This window comes from Camellia sinensis, chromosome 6 (genome assembly GCF_055761805.1).
Source record: "Camellia sinensis isolate YWXY chromosome 6, ASM5576180v1, whole genome shotgun sequence".
In the NCBI taxonomy this organism is placed as follows: domain Eukaryota; kingdom Viridiplantae; phylum Streptophyta; class Magnoliopsida; order Ericales; family Theaceae; genus Camellia; species Camellia sinensis.
Genome location: NC_138966.1, coordinates 69,738,293 through 69,759,295, shown reverse-complemented (window position 1 = coordinate 69,759,295; position 21,003 = coordinate 69,738,293). Strand labels below are relative to the sequence as shown.

General features: G+C 33.7%; 1 pseudogene across 1 annotated transcript in view; it reads left to right on the top strand.

Moving 5' to 3' along the window:
* The window catches only part of LOC145789341 (rRNA biogenesis protein RRP5-like), a 78,841-nt pseudogene that overhangs the window by 10,117 nt on the left and 47,721 nt on the right, over positions 1-21,003 (top strand). The window contains exons 6-13 of the transcript XR_014332426.1: positions 6,478-6,596; positions 6,696-6,818; positions 6,934-7,005; positions 8,510-8,602; positions 9,548-9,670; positions 11,430-11,615; positions 11,815-11,889; positions 13,968-14,102. The product of XR_014332426.1 is annotated as an rRNA biogenesis protein RRP5-like (transcript). The remainder of the gene's footprint in view (positions 1-6,477; positions 6,597-6,695; positions 6,819-6,933; positions 7,006-8,509; positions 8,603-9,547; positions 9,671-11,429; positions 11,616-11,814; positions 11,890-13,967; positions 14,103-21,003) is intronic.

The following is a 21,003-nucleotide window of genomic DNA, read 5'->3' as shown; positions in this document are numbered from 1 at the left end:
TGACAAAAAATCTTTTACACCATGAAGGAAAACTATGCAAAAGACAAATCTTGAACATAAAAGTTGCTAACACTGTTATCATAAAAAATGCACCCATTTCTTTCTTTTCATAAAACCACAAAATGCAGGGAGAAGCTTTCAATCAAGCTCTCTTTGTTCTCCTCCATTTGTAGCCTTCCCAACTTTCCAACAACTCTCTTAATCAAGCAGGGATAACTCAAAGAACCCCAAAAATGTCCTAACAACAAATCCCAAAGCTCCCTAACCACCTCACAGTTGAGAAGCCAATGATCCAGAGCTTTGTTATCAGGATCTTACGATTCACGATTCGATTCACAATTTTTACAAAATCGATATGAATCTATGGGTGAATCTATTTTGGAAGTGAGTCTCTAGTGAATCGCGCAATTCACAATCGATTTACGATTCGATTCACTTTTTACAATTCATGCAATTCTTGAAGCGATCATGTTTGACATATTTCAATTTTTTTCTTCATTTTTTTAGTTAAAATGACATAATACAACTTCTAAGAGGGTTTAGTGCGAAATAACCAATATATATATATGATTTTTTTTTTTTTTAGATGAGGGAGTTTTTAATAGGATCCAATCAGATTCAGTCAAACCCAACATGTTTTAAACATTTCTCTCTTTTTTTTTTTCTTTTTTTTTCCTTAAAAAAAAAAAACAGAATGTATATTCTAAAAATGTTTAAGGTTAAAGTAATTTCCAATATGAATTCATCTATTGCTATTTTATTGAAATAAATATATTTTAATATTACATGGATGAGGTTAGTTAAACCTAACGGTTCTACAAGTTCGTTATTATTGGGTCATTGTTACTTGTAAATGTATATATGATTATGAAATATCAACATCATTGTTAAGTTATTGTTTCTTGAAAATTAAGAGTTGATTTTAATTGAATAGATGGCTGAAATTGCAATAAAAGTATAGGGGACAAGTAGGGCTTGTTTAGGATAATATATGGTTAAGAGTTTAAGCATGAAAAGATGAGATTTGGCACTGTTTAGGGGCTGTTAAAGTGCAGAAAATACAAGAGGGAAAGAAGGAGAAGAAGAAGACAGGTTGCGGAATCACTCTTAGAATCTTTTAGGCATTACACCTAGCATTTGATTGCATCACACAATCCGTAAAGAAGCTTCAAAAGCTTTGAAAATTTTCTTAAATATCAAATCTATTGAATTAGAAGAATTACATGACTTCATATAGACTTTAAAGACTTCCTATTCCAACTATAACAAGAGAAGTGAACTACTAAAAATTCTTTTACTTCTGAAACCAATTTAAGACCAAATAAGAAAATATGAATAAAATTCAATTCAGTAATTTGACCCACATGCCAACCCCTACAACCCAAGTTAGCAAATATGAAAATTACCAAAATACCGCTACCTTAAAATCCTAGTAAATTAAAACTAGTCATAAAATAAGACTAATAATACTAGAGACATGATTATGTATCGATTTTTTTTTTGAAATCATCCTAATTTTCAAATATCATCACTTGATGGAAAAGGGAATATCTATATATAAGAGATTAGAATCACTCTTATTAAGGGTTCCCTAGCTTGCTTGCCTACTTTGTGGATAGGGGGCTTTCATCATTTTTGCCTTTTTAATCTAGCCTTGTTGGGTAAATGACTTTGGATATTCGGAGAATAGAAAGACAATCTATGGAGAAGGGTGACGATAGAGGATGGTCTGACTTTGTCAAGCACGTGAGCTTTGTGGTGATGGTCATAGTGACCTTGGATCTTCATAGTGTTGTTGTGAACTAGGAAACTTTGATAGCAGATTACATGAGACTCCGGAATGGTTTGGGAATATCTCTCATTAGATTGCTCTAGGACTAGTAATTGGAGGCTATAAGTTATTTCTTTGAGCTTCTATACAGAATTACTGTTCATAGGAGTAAGATTGGCGGAATCATGGTAATGGGATTTTCTTGGTAAAGTCCTATTATTCTCTAACATTTGGTAGGGTGAGGATCTTATTTCCTTTTGAGGTGATTTGGGAGTTGGGAGCGCCAACAAAGGTGGCATTCTTTGTATGGATGATTGCGTTAGACTCTTTTCTTACTATTGATAAACTAAAGAAGAAAGGATATAGGCTCACTAATCACTTTATTAGTGTTGTGCTGCTTACGTTAGAAAGAGGAAACAATAGATGACTATTCCTTCTATTGATAACCTAAAGAAGACAGGGTATATACATACCAATCATTGTCATTGCTTATATGAGAAAGAAGAAGAAACAATAAATTAGGAGTGTTAGCAGAGTGTCAGTGTCTGACACGACACTTCTTTCATAGAAGTGTTCCTACTTGTGGATATATGGGAGCTTCTATTTGCACCCCAAAAAGTAGATTAGGCGCCCCAATTTAATGATATATTTTTTTTATTACTATTAAGTCCCTATTTAAAATGACCAAAAAGTACTTGACTTTGGAAAAAGTGTAAATAAAAGGGTTTTGAAAACCCCATTCATCATCAGCCCCAATATTCATCTTCCCTATTCTTTTCCTACTTTCATCACTTTGCATCTTCATACCCAACCCTAACCCAACCCTATTTACTTTAATCCATCATTCTTGTATTCTATTTCATATTGAAATCAATAATGGATAATAAAGAAGACGTTTCCAAGCAATTTTCTATAGAGAAATTAAGTGTTTAATTGTTGTTCATCATTTTTCGTAGGTTAGTTTTCCGAATTGATTTGACACTGAGCATCCGAACAAACTTCACATGTTTGGAATTAAGTATCCGGACAAAATATTTTGTTCGGCACTGAGTATCCATATGAAACAACTGGCCGAAATAAACTTCACGTGTTTGGAATTAAGTATCCGGATAAATATATTTTGTTCGGCACTGAGTATCCATATGAAACAATCGGAATCAATTTTTTGTGGTTTGGGCTTGAGTATCCGAATAAACTTCATATGTTTGGAATTAAGTATGCGGACAAATATATTTTGTTCCGCATTGAGTATCCATTTGAAACAACTGGGACTAGGTAGCCGCTGGTTAGGGGTGTGCGCGGTGCGGTTCGGGTAGCTTGAGAGTGAAATTATGAACCGAATGGCGGATTGGCAGATTGATAGATTGGTAAATTGCAGTTTGAGTGGTTTTGGATGGATTGGTAGATTGAAGAATATTTTAGCCAATTATCAAGTTTTTGCATAATATATAATACTAATTTGCATAATATTTTTCATATATATGACACAAACTAATTTTACATAATATTTTTCATATATATAACTACTAATTTGTAATAAATTTCACATATTAAATATCTTTCACACTCATTTTTACTTTCATATTTTATTATAGGTTAAAAAATATATATGTATTAACTATAGCGGAGCAGAGCGGTTTCGAAGGCGGATTATAAATTTTAAAGTTTAAACCGCGGTACAATTTTAACGGATTGGGCAATATTTTGCACAGCCCTACCGTTGGTTGATGTAGGAGTAGTAGTTTGCTTTGATAGACGGATTGCATAGAGGAGTAGAGAGAGACCCTCTTCGTCTCGAATGAACTCAGAATCCCTTTTCGTCGCTTGGAATTCCAGAGACTCCAAATGTGGTTTTTGTTCCTCTGTTTATTGGTAATAGGGTGTACAAAGTAGATTTGTATAGGGTTTTAGAGCTTTTAAGATTAGGATAGGTATTATTTAGAGTGTCCAAACAAATAAATAAAATTTCAAATTTATTATTGGGGTGCTCAAAGTAATGGGGTCCTCGACCTACATTTTAGGGTGCAAATAGAAGCTCCCGTGGATATATATTAAAATATAGGGTAAATTACAAATACACCCCCTGAGGTTAATTTAAAATACAAATTCTGAAAATTACATTCCACCTGTTGAAGTTTTTAATTTCATAACAAATAGTCTCTTTTGTTAATAAATCATCAAATGAATTAACAGTTTTTAATGATGTCAGAAATTTATTTTAATTAATAATTCATGTAATTTTATTATTCTATAGAAGAGTAGTCAAAAATTTTATTTTTTTAGTTAATTCTGTTAAATAAAAAATTCTGACAAGAAGGTATTTGTAATTTTCCAAATTACAAGGGATAATCCATATTTTAAGCAAATCTTAGGAGGTATATTTGTAATTTGCTCTAAAATATAATTATATATATGAGAATTTATATGCTTGAGTTTAAGTTGCCCCTTCCCACCCAGCCCCTCCTGAACCTAATCAGATTCTACTTGCCCATTCCCAAACTCATCCCATTAAGGTTGGGATATTTTACTAAAAAAAGCATGGATGATTGTATCACGTGGTGGTTGTGGAGAGAAAGAGATGGATGCACTTTTGAGGATACAGAGTTGGTGGTGCAAAAATTAAAGATTTGTTTATTGCATAGTTCTCATTTTGGTATGAAGGATTTTTTTTTTTGTTTTTTTTTTCGAATCCTCTTTTGCCCTAGTTAGTTGATAATGTAGGAGAGCTCAATTTTTGTGCTGAGCCAATATAATGCATTTTGAATTTTTTGAAAATTTTGAACCTCATACCTTATATACAAAGGTCGTTTCTTAGAAAAAAAAGAAAAGAAAAAAGAAAAGAAAAATATTGAGATTGAAAGGTGAATACCTTACTCCGCTCCTAGAACTTTTTTCTTCTTCATGATCAAGCGTAAAACTCTGGACCCCTCTTTCTCATGTTCCTAGTAGTACTTGAACCACATTTCCCATTTGATACTTCGTGGCATGTCTTTAGCTTCTGATATTGTTGTTTCTTAGTTATGGGCAAAGTTTCAAAAAGCGGTGCTATGTAATGGTTGCGGTCTCAGGCGCCACCCGTTATGCCCACTTTTGCAGTGTGACAGAAAATTGCATGTGTAACTGCTGTAACGGTAGAGTAACAGTCTTAATGTCCCATTAAGGTGCAGGTAAGCCTCTAAATAGGCTTGGTTTGGAAAAAAACAAAGTTTTCAGGGCCCTTCAAACATCCTTGGTTTGGAAAAACAAAGTTTTTAGAGCCCTTCAACCAAAAATTATTGATATACCTCAGAATCCTCAGATGTATTATCTATAGCCTTATTTTTATCTTTGAAAGGTTTGAACAACTTTAGAATCTCGGATCAAGAGAGGGAGAGGGTTCCAAACCTGTAGATGACCTTAGAGGCCCTAGTGGGCTTTGACTTGCATGGTCAGTGGGAGATAGAGTGAGATTGACAAAGCCTGAAAGGAAAGGAGAGGAGACGAGAGACAACAGGATGCCGTTGCCATTGATGGGGTCACCTCATCAGGGAGCTTTAGCTTCTAGATATTTCTTTTAACCTTCTCTTTTATTGACTGTCTTTTGATATGATCTGGAAGAGTGCTGTCTTTTGATATGCTTTAGAGTGATGTTCTCTAGATAGATGATAGAGATGTTATACACTATCTATAACAGTCATTAATATCTACAATTCTGTTTCTACTTTTATTTATTATTTACATAGATTGTCATTTATCTGCCAATTTTTTTCCTATGCAATTTATTTAATGTGATTACATTAAATATGAAATTATAAATATAAAAACACTGCTAGTATTTTTGTTTATTGTATGATTATGAACATTGCCTTTATTTTTTAATTTTTTTTTTAAATTTTAGATTAGATCGTTGTTTTTATTTATTTAGTGAATTGAGTTTAGTTTATGGACATTAAGTGGGATGTTTGCATAATTTTATGGATGTCTTCAAATCATTCTCTTTTTAATCCAAGATTCCACATATAATTTTGTACACATTTAAATGTGAAATTGATTTTTTTTTTAACCAAATGTAATTTTGTGATATATAAAATCATTGATTATTGAAAAAATGTATTTATAGTAATTGGAAAATATTATTAAAATATGGCATATATTGTATAATACTTTAAAAAAAACAAAATTTATCAAAATCTATTTTAAATCTCAATAAATGTGATTCTGAAATAAAACAAGTGTATTGGTCAGTTTTCTTTCAATTGCATGAAGAAAAAAAATAAATTCATGGTTCTGGTTGCCGCAACCATTACACTACGGCCGTTATACTCTGCCACGTCACTGGCATCACAACCGTTACGGTAGCTGCAACCATTATTTGAAACCTTGGTTTCCATAGATGGGATCATTTGACTCTACAATTCATTGTATATATAAATTTGTTGTGCATCTCTTTTTTTTTCCAATGAGGTCTTCATTTCTTATGAAAAAATATCCCCTGAAATTATTAAGTATAAGCTTCACAATGACGATCAGGCCATTCTTTGTTTCGCAAAAATCAAACACTATTCCCTTTTATTTTTATATTTTCTCTCTCAGAATTCTCTCTTATGTTGCAATCTACTTGTAATATGTTTATGAGGACTCTCTTATGGTTGCATTAGTGGCTTGTGATTTGCAGCTCATCTAGTAACATGTTTTATTTTTTCATTTTTTTTACCCTTCTCTGGCAGAAAGCAGGGAAATTAGGGTCAATATTGGACAACTTTTACAAGGGGTTGTCAAAAGCGTCGACAAAACTCGTATAGTAGTTTATCTGAGTTCTGATGCTGATATGGTGTCTAAATGTGTGGTATGCCTTGTCATTGCTTAGTATTCTTTTATTATTAATTGTCCTGTTCTCAAGCAATTTATTTTGTTGTTTAACACTTCAATTTGTACTTCTATACAGACCAAGGAGCTTAAAGGCATTTCAATTGATCTTCTCATTCCGGGCATGATGGTTAATGCATGTGTACAATCAACCCTTGAAAACGGAATCATGTTATCATTCCTTACGTACTTTACGGGAACTGTGAGTTTGCAGTGTCTGTCATATTTTTGCAGCAATAAGATCATGATTTAACAGGTTATAAATTTGTTCAATTTAACTGTCTGCCACCGTGATCTTTCATTTCATATCTTTACAGGTTGACATATTTCACTTGCAAAAAGCATTCCCTACTTCAAATTGGAAAGATGATTACAATCAAAATAAGAAGGTTTGGGCACTTTCTCACCCATTTTTTTGGTATCTCTGGTGTAGAAATCTATAATAGGATTCTTTGCCCCCCTTTATCTAACCCATTTATTGCTGTTGTCATTTGGCGTATCTGAGCTTAAGGCTTAAGGTGTTCATGGTTGTGTACTTTTTTGCCATAAGTTTAGGTCTTGAGATTTATTTTGGATTCGAAGTTTGTTTAGAAGTTTGGGACAAGTTTGCAAAGTATTCAAGAACAATAATGAGACTTTAGACATCTGGTAAACATTGATATCATCTTTTTGGAGTGACAAGTTCAGCACAAAGACTACTGTAATTCCTAGTACAAGCGGTTGACAACAATTTCTTTTTCTAGTAAAGCATGTTAGGCTGGAATGTAATTATGTTTTGATAGTTTTGTTAATGTGAATTATGTGACATGTCCTTGAAACTCAAAACTTAGGTTAAAATCAATACTTCAATTGCATCCTATGAATCTTGAACTTACTGCAATAAAATGTTTTAATTTCATGTGTAGGAAAAGATAAGATTTGTGGACACGGGTGAAATCAGAGAATGCTATAGTGAATGATATAATATGTAGTTTATTTGATGTGACAGTATTTTGTGCCTTGCACCACATAGATACTTATATTGGAAGGCTTCAAGAGATAATTAATTGCACACTTATTAATTGTAAATTATATGATTGTACATCAACAATCCATTTTTTTATGGTGAAGCTAAATGTTCACTCATTAAATACAAGAGCCATTGTAAATATTAGAGTGTTAGACTCCAACCGAAGAAGCACAAACACGGACACAAACACTGGCAAGGGATATGGTGATTTAAAAAAAATGAGGACATGGGCATTGCAGGGATACGACAATAAAAACATATTATTTTTTATACATTTTTATTTGCTATGAAGATTAATATTAATCTCCACAAACAATCAAAATTAACAAAAACTGACCGTAATTCAATATATATATATAACTAGATTTAAATAATTAATAGACAATCCATAAAAATATCCATCAAAAGCAGTAAAGAAGAGGGGGAAAAAACTACTTGGCATGTCCCCGAAGTGTCCTCAGCCTGGCCTTGAAAAACAAATTAATTAAATAAGGTGACACATCAGCTGGTGTGTCCCGTATGTGTCCGCCTTGTCCCTGGCGTGTCCGACACTGCTACGGCACTTGTGTTGGAGTGTTTGTGCTTCATATCATAACTGGTGCTTTATAAATATAGAAGTTTCGATGGAGCAAAGCATCATAAGAGGGAATTGGCCTTATTGGAGTGATTTGTTCTCTTGCTGATTTACCTTCACTGAGATTTGTTTAAATTGCTCTTTGCAGGGATTCTATAATTTTATTTGCTTTTGTTTCTTGTGCTAGAAATATAAAATTTAATCCATTGATAGTTTTCCAGCCATGGTCTCTAAAGCCATTAATTCTTTCTCAAATTTTGATGAGTTTTCATTTTTTGTATTTTTACTAATATCTGTTACCTGGGATTAGGTCAATGCTCGGATATTATTCATTGATCCCTTCACTAGAGCTGTTGGTTTGACTCTGAATCCTCACCTTGTCCATTACAAGGCTCCACCTTTTGTAAGTTTAGTACTTATGATAATTCTGAGCTTTCTCCTGGAATATACCAAGTTGCAAGAACATTGATTGCAATCAGAGATCATTTATTTTGTGCTGTTATTTATTAAATGTTGCTTGGAGTGAATGTGATCTAGTACTTCTTAGTTCTTATATGTTCAGATTCTAAATATGATTTGGGTTGTTTCGAATTAACAGTTGAACCCTGTGCATAGGAAAAAGGTACAATTAACATGCGTGAGGCCAAGCTTCAGCTTGTGCATTCTTTTGGGCTCAAGCTTGGTATTTTTGGTTTTGAGACTTGGTTTATTACGCTTTTCCATAGTGCATTAAAAGAAATTTTTTCACTGGACAAGTTGAACAGTTTTATTAAAATCCATTTGTACATGGGGTCACCAGAATGAAGCAAAATAGTAAAAGCCTGCTTTGTACACAAAAGACTTGAAAATCTCTAGGACAGGTTTACGATTGTAGCATGCATATGCTAGTTAACTTACCTAAGCATACTTTAGCTTCGCTTATTGGCTCTTGTGCCTAAAGGGATTTGGTGCTGCTCAGGCTTCACTGACAATTCTCTTTGTTTCTGCCAATAACTTTTGTTTTCCTTCTTCTTTTGCATTCTATCTGATATATATATATATATATTATGTACTAGTTGAATGTGTTTTGGAATAGCGAAATTGATATACAATTTGCTCAGTTATGGAGTTCATTTTTTGGGTTCATTATGCAACTTGTTAAAACTGGAGATATCTTTGACCATTCAAAAGTAATCAGGGTGGATAGAGGATTCGGTCTTCTACTTGAGGTCCCTACTTCTCCAATCCCAACTCCAGCATATGTCAGTGTTAGTTCATCCTGGCATCTTAAGTTGTAGTGGTGATCTTGATTTTATTCAGCTGGGCTACTGATTTTGTAATGGTAATATTTAATTTATGAGATTCCTAGGTATCTGATGTCGCTGACAAGGATGTTAGGAAATTGGAAAAAAACTTCAAGCAAGGGAGCCATGTTCGTGTTCAGATTCTAGGATTTAGGCACTTGGAAGGGCTCGCTATGGGTGTTTTAAAGGTCACTTTTATATCTTCCATTGAATTCTATTTGAGGTTGAATATTCTAGGTTGAACTATATTTTAGTTTAGGTTGTTATTGTGGTGCTTTTGATGGTTGGACTCTTTTGTGTGTGCTTTTGTACTGGTTACATTATATGTATGTACACAAGTAAATTTCCTCCGGGACTTCATTACCATTTATGATGTTTTTATTTGTTTTACAAGAAAAGTTACATTTTTAAGAAAAGAAGCTGTAATTTTTGGCCTCAGTTTGATGAACTAATTTTTAAAAGAACTGCATATATTTTGTTGTGGCGTTGGTTTGAGTCACGAGAATTAGCCTCTCCGCTAAAAAAACCACTATAGAAAAAGAGTGGAGGGATGGCTGCCTGCCTACCTAGTACCTCTCCAAGACTCCGCTGTAATGCACTGGATACAACCTTTGTTTTCAGTTAGCATTGTGCGTTGGGTTCTTATTGGATAGCACGTCCCCATTTCTTCCACATGGTGAAGGAATATTGTTGGGGAAAAAAACATAGAAGATTTGTAGGTTTTTTTTTTTTTTTTAAATTTTAATTTTTAATTTTTTATTAACATATACCCTCTTTGAAGGTCTTTTGGGCTTTCAAAAATTTCTTGTTAACAGTTTGTTTATTGCCTTTGTTTTAGGTAACCCAGCAAGGCATGTGTACTAATGTTTTGTGTGCATTACATGTGCACCAGGGTCTCTATAAAACTTTATTTGTACTTACAGAAATATAGTCTACTTAGAAGTAGTGTTGCTGGAAAATGCCAACACCTTAGCGACGTTTTGGAATGCACGTTCCGAAACATGGTACACTTTCGTTCCAAAATGGTGAATTTAGTGGTCCCATAATTTGTTTCTATGTTTTTTATTAAAAGGTCTCCTTAATAGGGAAAATTTAAATATAATGAACTAAAATTGAGATGGAATGGAGTTTTGGATTATGAAAATGTAAAACAATGGGCTTTAATATTCATAGAAGTGTGTTGTTGAATCATCAATTTGAAGAAAAATAAACTATAATATATTGGATATTAAATTAAGAAGTCCACCTCTATCGTACCACATTTTAGAGCATGTGGTGTATTACGTTCCTGTTCCCATTCCTCGTACAGGAATGATCCACATTCTAGGTAACATAACTTAGAAGGTTAAATTCCGTTTCTCAAGTGTTGAATGGATTCATAGGATATTTTGTTTGTATAAAGAGTGCCACTTGATTGGGATCTTGGAACTATTAATGTATTTTATTTAGTGATTTCATACCCTATCATGATTATATCTCTAAGTACATTTTTCTCATTGATGCTCAATTTTGTATCCACATAAAGCTTTGGTTCATCTGTTGATTTAATCCCATCCCTTTCAATATACACCTTTCTTAGTCCACCAAATCGTATTGCACACTGTCTACAGCATCATTCTTTAATATATACTTTTCCTGTTGATTGGGTGCTGTTATTGATTGATTAGCAAAAATGTTTTAGCAAGATATGTTCTGATTTAAGGCTTTTTGATGTGCTTCTTCTAGTAATGAATTTTCTCTAATGCAAAAGAAATGATTGTTTTGGCTTACAAATTGCCTTGTTATTGCTAAAAAGTAAATATAAATAGCGGACTGGTTGGAATATATTAAGGGGATTTATATGGTTAAGTGTGAAAAAATGGTGTTTTTGCTTCCTCAATGTTACTAATGAATATGTGGCTTATCTGGTTGCATACATTCTTGTCCTTGCGTTTTTCTTTTAAGCAGAGTAGCGCCTTTGAAGGTTCAGTTTTCACTCACTCCGATGTGAAGCCTGGCATGGTGGTAAGAGCTAAAGTAACTGTTGTGGACAATTTTGGGGCCATTGTTCAATTTCCCAGTGGTGTCAAGTCACTTTGTCCCCTTCGACATATGTCAGAGTTTGAAATAGCAAAGCCTAGAAAAAAGTTTCAGGTTATTTTTAAGCAACATGTCCTCTTAAAGATGCTTTTATTACTGCATTTTTTCTGTGGGTAGTTTGCACCAGTTCATGATGTATATTGAGAGCAGAAATACTTTTTGTTTGTTTGTTTTTTTTCATCTTGTTAAAAGAGATGATTCTTTTTCTTGTCAGTTACTTTGTTTAATGTTATCTTTGGTAATTTCTGTGCAGGTTGGAGCTGAACTACAGTTCCGTGTGCTTGGATGCAAGTCCAAGAGAATCACTGTTACTCACAAGAAAACACTAGTATGCTTTTCCAGACTTACCATGAACAAGCTTATAAACTTTAAAGAACTCCTTTAAAACTTAAATTAGAAGTTCAAACCCTTTTATTGGATTGGTCCTGTTTCAAAATCTATGAATGGAATGATTGAAATTGATCAAATTTGTAATTCCAAGCTTGCCTTGTTGCACTAGAGAAGTGTCTAGCTGGTAGAAAATAATTCCTCTGCTAAACCCAAATAATTTGTATGAGGTCTTAATCATTATTGATTTGTGAATGATGCTACTCGTGTTTTTTCTGATCTGCTATATTTTCTTCTAAAGTTTTTGTTCCTTTTATCTTTCTGCTGTTTCAGTGTATTTTTCTGAGGTAATAAGACATTCACTGTTATTTGGTGTTTAAAATTACATTTTGATGTATCTATGCCCCTATCAATGAACTAGTGCACTGGGATTGTGAAACTTGTTAAAATTATGCTTTTGGTTTACGGAGTTTTTATGAAAGAAACCTTATATGCCTTTGAGGAATAACTCTATTGTTGTAAATTTAACTTGGTTGGTTTGTGTTCCTCTCTGCTGCATCTTAGCAATTCTTTTGTTCTCTTTGTCAACCATTACCAAATGGGTACATACAGGTTCACGTTGTATTAGAGAATGTGTTGAGGGGCCACACATAAGTAACACCCCTTGTATAATCAAATAAAATACAAAGAAAGAAAACAAGAAAAAGTATAGAAAATAACATCTAAAAAAAAAATTCTCTTAGTCCCTGAATTGCCTCAATAACACGCCATTTCCACAAATGGTGTTTTTTTTCTCTTTTGTGATTTCCATCCGGTTTTCGAATAACCCCATAAAATTTAATTTCCAGATATACTTTTTCTCAAATTGTCTCATGCATTCATCCAGGAAAACAGAAAGGCAGTAATATGCTTCTTTGGAAAACCTTTCCTCCAACATGGGACTGCTCGTACCCTTTAGAAGACTTCACCTCTTAGCTGAAATCAACCGGACCCCACCCCAACCTTATTCTTTACTGTCCCTGTGTATCTCACATGTCACAGCTTACCAAGTATAAATTTTAATAGCATCTCATGAGTTGAGGGTGGAAAATTCCTCCGTATTGTAGGTGCTACTGTGCTGGAAGTAGAGTTGATAATGTCATCTTATTCTTGAGCATAGCAAGCTCTCTTTGAGACCTAAGGATTTATTTTTGCAACATTTGTTTTTCATCAGCATGAATTTTGTGAATTTTTCAATTATCATAATTTGGGCTGACTGGATTGCTATGAAGTATATGATGTGTGTAGGAGGGGTCACCTTCTCAATTCACCTGTTAGTTATGCGGACTCATATTACATGCTTGTATATGCCTCTTTATTTTAAAGAGTTGCATTTCATTTCAGTCCTCATTTGTAAAAGTGAATATTTCAATTTTGAACTCAATTTTTTATTCTTTTCTATGAGTTGGTTTTTGTTGAGATCCTTTGAGTAACTCAATGAGACTTTCCCAACTACCAAGGATCAGCTCGTTGAATTGTTCTTCTTTACTCAGTGTGGTATCAGTTATGTCATTGAATGTTCATTTTCAATTTTTGTTCTTGTTCCCTCAGCAAAAAAAGAAAAATAAATAATAATCACTTGCTGCTACCTGTGCACCTGTGTTGGCAGTATTGCACATGGCAAATCATCTGAGGCTGGATTCTATTATCCTGTTTCAATTGGTGTGGTCTGTAATGTGTCCTAAATATTATCATGTCGTATTTGATCTTGTATTGCTAGTTGCTACTAATTTATCCTTGCATTGTTCAACGCCTGAATCTAGTCCCCCCATTTAATGAATCTAAATGAGAGAAATTTTGGTTACAGTGTAAGCTATTATTGTAGGTTGCATATGTCAAGAAACATGCTATCAAAATGTAGGAATAAATCTTAGAGTAACAAATTTTACTCCATTTGATACAAAATGCAAAAAAAATTTTTGGGTGCTAACAACCCTCTTCATTTCTGTTAATTTCTGTTATTCAAAATGAAAAATTAAAATAAAATTGCAATACACTCATGTATGATGTTTTGTACATTTTTTTTCTGTATCTTTTCAGGTGAAATCAATGCTTGGAATTGTTAGTTCATACTGATGCTACTGAAGGATTAATAACACATGGATGGATAACCAAGATCGAAAACCATGGATGCTTTGTGCGATTTTACAATGGAGTACAGGGATTTGCCTCAAGGTTAGTATCAGCACCTTTAATTTCAGTTCCAGTCACTTTCTTTTGCCTTGAGTGTGAATTGTGGTAATAATGTGATTGTAATTGAATGACTATTGTCTTACTTATCAAGAAAAAAAAGTAGTGTAATTACATAATGATGGTCTTTAGGCCTCTTCTCTTCTTTGAAATTAGCTATGCTAAACAATATAAAATAGCTGGTTTCTTTTGTTTCCTTTGGCTCCCAACTCCAAAGGTTTTTAGCTCTTATGCTTTTGTTTAACGTCAAATTTTTTTTTTTGCATGAATATGATTTTAGTAGTTGTCAAATAAAGCTATGGTTTTTGTCTAAGAGATGTGGAATCTAAATAATTAGTGGTTCTATATTTAGACTTTAGTTATGGCATAAGCCCGATTAACTTATTGACTTTGGGGGTTTGGATGATTTGACAACTTCTTGAGTCTCTAAATAGATATGATGTATTTATTTGGACTCTGCATTTTCTTCATTAAAATTCTTCAATTTTTTGAATGAGCAAACTATACCACGCTTGCCAAAAGTTACATTACATATATTTGGAAAACCAGATTGGTTCCATAGCGCAAAACAAAACATGCTATGACTCTTTACTTTTTTATAATCTGTTGCGAATATCATTGTCCTGTTAGAGGCCATGGAGGGTGATGTGTCAATTTTAATTACTTGCAAGTGTATGGACCATACAATAGTATAGTTTAATGAATGCGAGGTTGAACCCACAAACACTTACGATTTTTGCAAAAACTAATCAATTTCAAATTAAATAGATCCTAATGTAGTGAACAAATTTTGGTGTGATTGAAATTAATTATAAATATGCAATAAAAAAATAATTAAATAAATATAGAAATAATGGAATTGAAGAATAAATTAATCTGATGAATAGAACTAAGGTTTCAAAATCCACACTCAAGCATGCAAAATAATTAATAACATAATCTGAATGGTTTTTTTTTTTTTTTTTTAATTCTCTTCACAATAATATGGAAATCAATCTCAATTATTATGGAAAATAGGATCGTTAAATTCTTTTGAAAATAATTATCTTATGTACGTTCTTCCTCGCCTAAAAGTTAAAAATCTAATCATCTAATGCATCCGTTTGCACAAATCACAGTAGATATCCAATATACGAATTGAACAAGATAATAATCAAGGCAAACTATTAATCAGTAGATTTCAAATCATGAAAGAAACATGATTAAATTCATGTCCAAAATTTACTGAATTAATTACGAAGAGACAAGAATGATTAATCAATTAAATCACAATTCAAGAAAATACAATTAGGTTAATATTTAATTACTATGAAGCATGAGGTTTCATCTTTAACCTTAATTAATAGTTTAGTTACACATTGCTGAAGAAATAATCAAAGTCATAAAAATCCCAAGGAGTTGGTCTGGTGGCAAGGCCTTGGGTCTTGGGGGTGTGCTTCTTCGAAGGTTCAGGATCGAAACCTCTTAGGTACTAACAATTCCTTGGGGCAATTGGACTAGGGGTTAACCCTTGAATTAATTGTGGTGCACTAATGGGAAACTCCTTGCCAAGGGCCTGTGCACCCTTGGGGAGTAGTTGGGTTTTGATCTGGACACCCAAGTGTCAGTCAAAAAAAAAAAAAAAAAAAAAAATCGAAGTTATAAAACTTACTATTATTGAAGAAGATAATAGCAAAACCCTAACAATCTTTTTCTTTTTCTCTCTCTAAAAAGTCGTCCCTAAATAATAAGGGTTACATGTGTTTATATAAAAGAGAAAACCTAAACCTAATCTAATAATAATAAACTATTATTAAATAAAAATACAATTTGTAATAAAAAAAATTATTCTCCTTGCTGAGGGCCTGGGCACCACTGGGAATTAGTTGGGTTTTGATCCGGACACCCCGTGCCAATAAAAAAAAAATTGTTCTCCCGTGAGTAGTATGGCAAAAGTGGTGCAGTTTGGTTTCTGAAGATATCCACTTGATTCGAGAAATAATTTGGTGCTTTTTGGGTCTTGGTACAATTGGACAATGCCAAATTTGCTAAAAATATAGAATTGGTGTTGCTAGAATGGCTTGAACTAGGAACCTCAAGAATAGAATCACCACACTACCAACTAGGCTAGACACCTCAATGTGTTATAAATAATTCCAAAAAAGTTTTTTAATCTTTTCCTATGCATATTCCAATTTCCTTCATTTAAGAGCATTTTTCCATTAAACTTCCAGAATACCTAAAAACATAAAAATAAGTATAATAAAATAAAATAATATATAAAATAGGTCTAACAAAGAATAAATTAAAGGTATAAAATAGGCATTATAATGGACATGTCAGAGGGACCACTTCTTTGGAATTTCATAGTTGTTTGCTCGGAGGTGTTTCTAATTGTGATGGGTAGGCTGAAGTGATTACTTGGTCCTTGCTCTTATGACAATCTATTGTGAGATATCTTGGATTTTTTTGTTTATTCTCAAGGGTTTTTTGTTTTTTGGAGTCTTGGTGGCACAGGACAATAAGAAAGAAAAAGAACAGAGAAATCTTAGGATTCAGCACCTAAAGAGTTTGGTTTCAGCACCAATCATAGAGGAAATCATCCTAGGTTTCAGCACCTGAGGAGTTTGGCTTCAACACCAACCATAGCAAAAATCCTAATGATAACTATTAATTTCTTTCAAGTCCACTAAAACCTATTACGCATAGGCTTATTTGTAGGCATTCTAAATAAACCCTATCTATAATAAAACACTACACTTACTGGATCCTAGTGGAACACTAAAACCTCAAAAATAAAAAATATAGGATAATGCTAGTAAAGTAATAAATTGTAGTCTTCAATTCATCTTTATTTTTTGCCTTTTTGCCCCTATCATTTCTCTCTAGCTAAGAAAAGAACTCTTGTCCGGAGAGTTGTAATGGCTCTATTGTATACAAAGTTCAACAGTAGGCTTTATGGGCTGGAGCGGAAACAACAACTGCGACTTTGGTAGTGCTCATTATGCCAAAGATCTTGTGTGGCATAAGGATACATGCTGAGCTGGCGAACTTCATTGGGCTTGGTTTTGAATGGTTGTAGTGTGGGCTGGGTTAATGGGTTAAAGAGTTTTTGGGATTAGTCAGTCAGTTGTAATGAGATTTTGGTTTGGGCTGTTTAACGATTGATCTAATTAGTTGGATGCTACTCAAAAGATCTAATTCGTTGGATAGAATTTGGATAATACTGTCTTAGGTTGGTTCTTGGGTTAGGTTTTAAAGTGATATGGGTTTATGGGTCAAAACAGGGTTGGGTAATGGCAGTACAAGCTTTGCACATCGTTGTCTTCATGTCGATTTATTGACGAATAAGCCTTAGAATGATAACGATGGAATAGATAGAAGCTGCAACAATTGATGACAACGTGGCAACAATATCATAGTAGCATGATGGAAGCTATGTTACTATGATATCAAAGACTTGTTGGGAACTCGAAGGCATTGTGGAAAAGTTGCAGGCAATGATGTGTACAATGAAAGATTTAGGTGATGTTTTCAGACCTAAAGGTTGAATGAGATGGTAGTGCCTTTTGGGGTAAACCAAAGGTTATCTGTAATGGAAGCTATGTTACTATGACATCGAAGACTTGTTGGGAACTCGAAGGCATTGTGGAAAAGATGCAGGCAATGATGTGGACAATGAAAGATTTAGGTGATGTTGCCAGACCTGAAGGTTGAATGAGATGGTAGTGCCTTTGGGGTAAACGAGAGGTTATTTGTAACAATGACACAACACTTGTGAGATGATGTACCAGTTTGGGAGTTTAACGTTGTAAGGTAATAGATTGATTTAGTTCTTATTCCAAAATTGGTATTTTTTTTGGTTTCTGGTGGATTTTTTAGTGAGTTGGCTAAATTGATTGGGTTAGAATAAGTTGGAAAGGTATTAGGCTGGGCTAGTTTAGTTCTTAGTGGGTTGGGTGATTGGCTATAATGAGTTTTTGTGGGTTTATGTGAGAAACAAAATTTCATTTCTTTTTCATCGAAACAACGAAAATGCTTTTGTGGAATATCGAATTTCGATGTTTCCACTGAAACAAGCTGAAATGTACTAAAACACAACGAAACATACTGAAACAACGAGCTGTTTCGATACCTATTAAGGTTATTTAACAATGGTCATTTCTATTTGCTTCTTTTTGTTAAAAAAATAAAAAAATAAAAATAAAAATAAAAAAGTGGAAAAGGAAAAAAAATTAAATTTATTAGAGAATATGAGAAACTATATCTAAAAATAAGAAAATGAGAGATAGTGAGGACAAGATAAAACCTGTATGATTAAGTCACTTGTTCTTTTTCTTTGTTACTCCCAGCGCAGAGTTTTTTTTCATCCCTACTATTCCTTAATTTTTATTTAAAAAAAAAAAATTGTAAATCTCTATCCTAATTAAGCGTTTAACAAATTTTGTTTTTAATGAGCTTCTAAGGCTTTAACATAAGAAAATCAAAGTAGAAAGTAGGTAATTGATTGGGGAAATGTTGTAGTTTGCATTAGAACTGACTTATACATCAGTTGGGTGCAAATTGAAAGGACATAGAAAAAAGAATATGAAGAGTTAATTGTTCTTTAACCTTTCCAAATCAACACGGCTTTGTTTTTTTGTAGAAGGATGAAGCTGATTTTTATGGAAGTCAAGGGGTGTGTTTCTTTGAAGGAGGAGTTGCGGTTAGATTGGAAAAGTGATCCGATAGAAGGCACAAAGAACCATATGTAAATTAGTCATATGGAGGTTGGGCTGTTTGTTTGCGAATTACCATTCAAGTTATAGAACGAAGACATTTTTGAACAGATCGACATAAACTATGGAGGGCTAGTTGAGATCGATTACTTGGCTTTCGAGAATTTGTTGACAAGTAGATTGAAGGTACAAGGTTTCGATTGTTGTTTCCTTCCAACTGCGATGGAGTTTAAGGTAGCTGATGAAGTCATCAAAGTTCGTTTGAGGGTAGTTTTAAAATCAATTAAACCTAGAGCAGGCAATCGACAATGGAGTTTCGGGTGAGGAAGTGCAGTAAGCTCAAGCATCAACAATTGGGTCGTTGGGGACAGATGGTAGACAAAGCTAACATGTGGCATTGGAGTAGACAAAGGGTGGTACAATGAGGTTTACTTTCTCAAGGAACATGAGGAAGTGGAAAGGGTGGGAAACAATCAAAAAGGGAAGGTTAGTGTCGAGGGATGCAAACGATAGGTGCATGACAAAATAGGTAGTGTCTTTTTGATTCTTGCCCAAATTGTAGTCGAGAAGGAAGGATTTAAATGGGAATGGGCATATACCTTAGTTACCCATAGAGACTGGACCCACTATGATTGTCAACAATGTCCTATGTTTAATAAGGAATACAATATGAGTGATAATTCAAATGTAAAGTTTCTAGGAATCATGGGATTGAGGAAAGCACTATTCAGGGGAAAAAAGTGGATGAGACTTAGAGGTGGTTGAGTGAGATGATGAAGTTTGTGTCTTTCTCTTTAGACGAGGATGTCACATTTTAAACATTTGCTTCAAACATTGGGATTATCTTTGGTTATAGCTGGGGGGAGGTAAGGATTTGAAAAAGGGGTGGTAATAGCAGAAAAGGTTACAAGGAGTTAAAAAATTTAGCGAGCAACATTAATTATGAAGGACGTCACAAGGAGGTTACAAGTAATGTTAGTTCTCAACAAAAGATTTTAAGTTGGAATGTTATAGATATGTGGTCTCGTAAAAAGAATGGGGTAATAAATGACTTTGAAAGTTTATCAGCCAAATATAGTTATTTTTCGAGAGTCTAAAATTGAGAGTTGTGACAAGCATTTCATTAAAAGTATTTGGGAATCTAGGTTTAGAAAATAGGCTCTCTTGCTAGCTTGTGGGATGTCAAGGTGAATTTTGATTATTTGGGATGAGTGAGTGGTCACTTATTGTGAAATTCTTGTAGGGGAATTCTCATTTTTTGTTAGGTTCAAAAATGGTGATAATAATGCGTGGTGGTTGACCAAAGTCTATGGCCCAAATAGGCCTAGTGGAAGGAAGGATTGGTGGGAGGAGGTGGTACGTTTAAATTGGCTTTTTCATCCCAATTGGAGTGTGGGGGGTGATTTTAATGTGGTCAAATGTGTCAGAAAGACTCAATTAGACTTCAACAAATAGGAGCATGAGGGACTTTGACTCTTTAATAAGAGATTGTGATTTGATTGACCCCTCTTTGTGTAATGCTATATTCACTTGGGTCTAATCTTCAAAAAATTTGATATGTAGTAGGTTGGATAGGTTCTTAGTTGCTTCGGGATGGGAGGAATTATTTCCTAGTTCAAGGTAGGAGGGTCTTTCAAGAATCGTTTTAGATCATTGTCTGGCGATCATGGAGAGTTGTCCATTAATATGGGGTCCATCACCTTTTAGGTTTGAAAATATGTGCTAGGAACACCATTCTTTTAAGAAAGATTTTGGGGTGTGATGGAATAGTTGTGGATGTCATTCATGGGAGGGTTTTAGGTTTGTGAAAAAACTAAAGAAGATCAAGGAAAACTTGAAGATGTGGAATAGAGGTTTTTGGAGATTTGAAAGGAACAAAGAATTAGATTATTAGGAATATTGAGGAGTTGGATAACCATTGAGGCTAGGGAGGATTTGGTGGGGAATTTGAGATCCAAATGGGCTGATTTAAAAGTGAATTTGGAAGATTTAATTTTATGGAGCATATTTTTTTGGGCCCAAAAGGCAAAATTAAAATGGGTTAAGGAGGGTGATGTTAACTCAAGGCTCTTTCATAGAATGACTAATGGAAAGATGAAAAAGACATTCATCAAAATATTGGAGGTTGATCAAGGAGTGTATGTGGATAGGGAGGATCGACTTGTTAGTGAGATTTTAAATTTTTACTC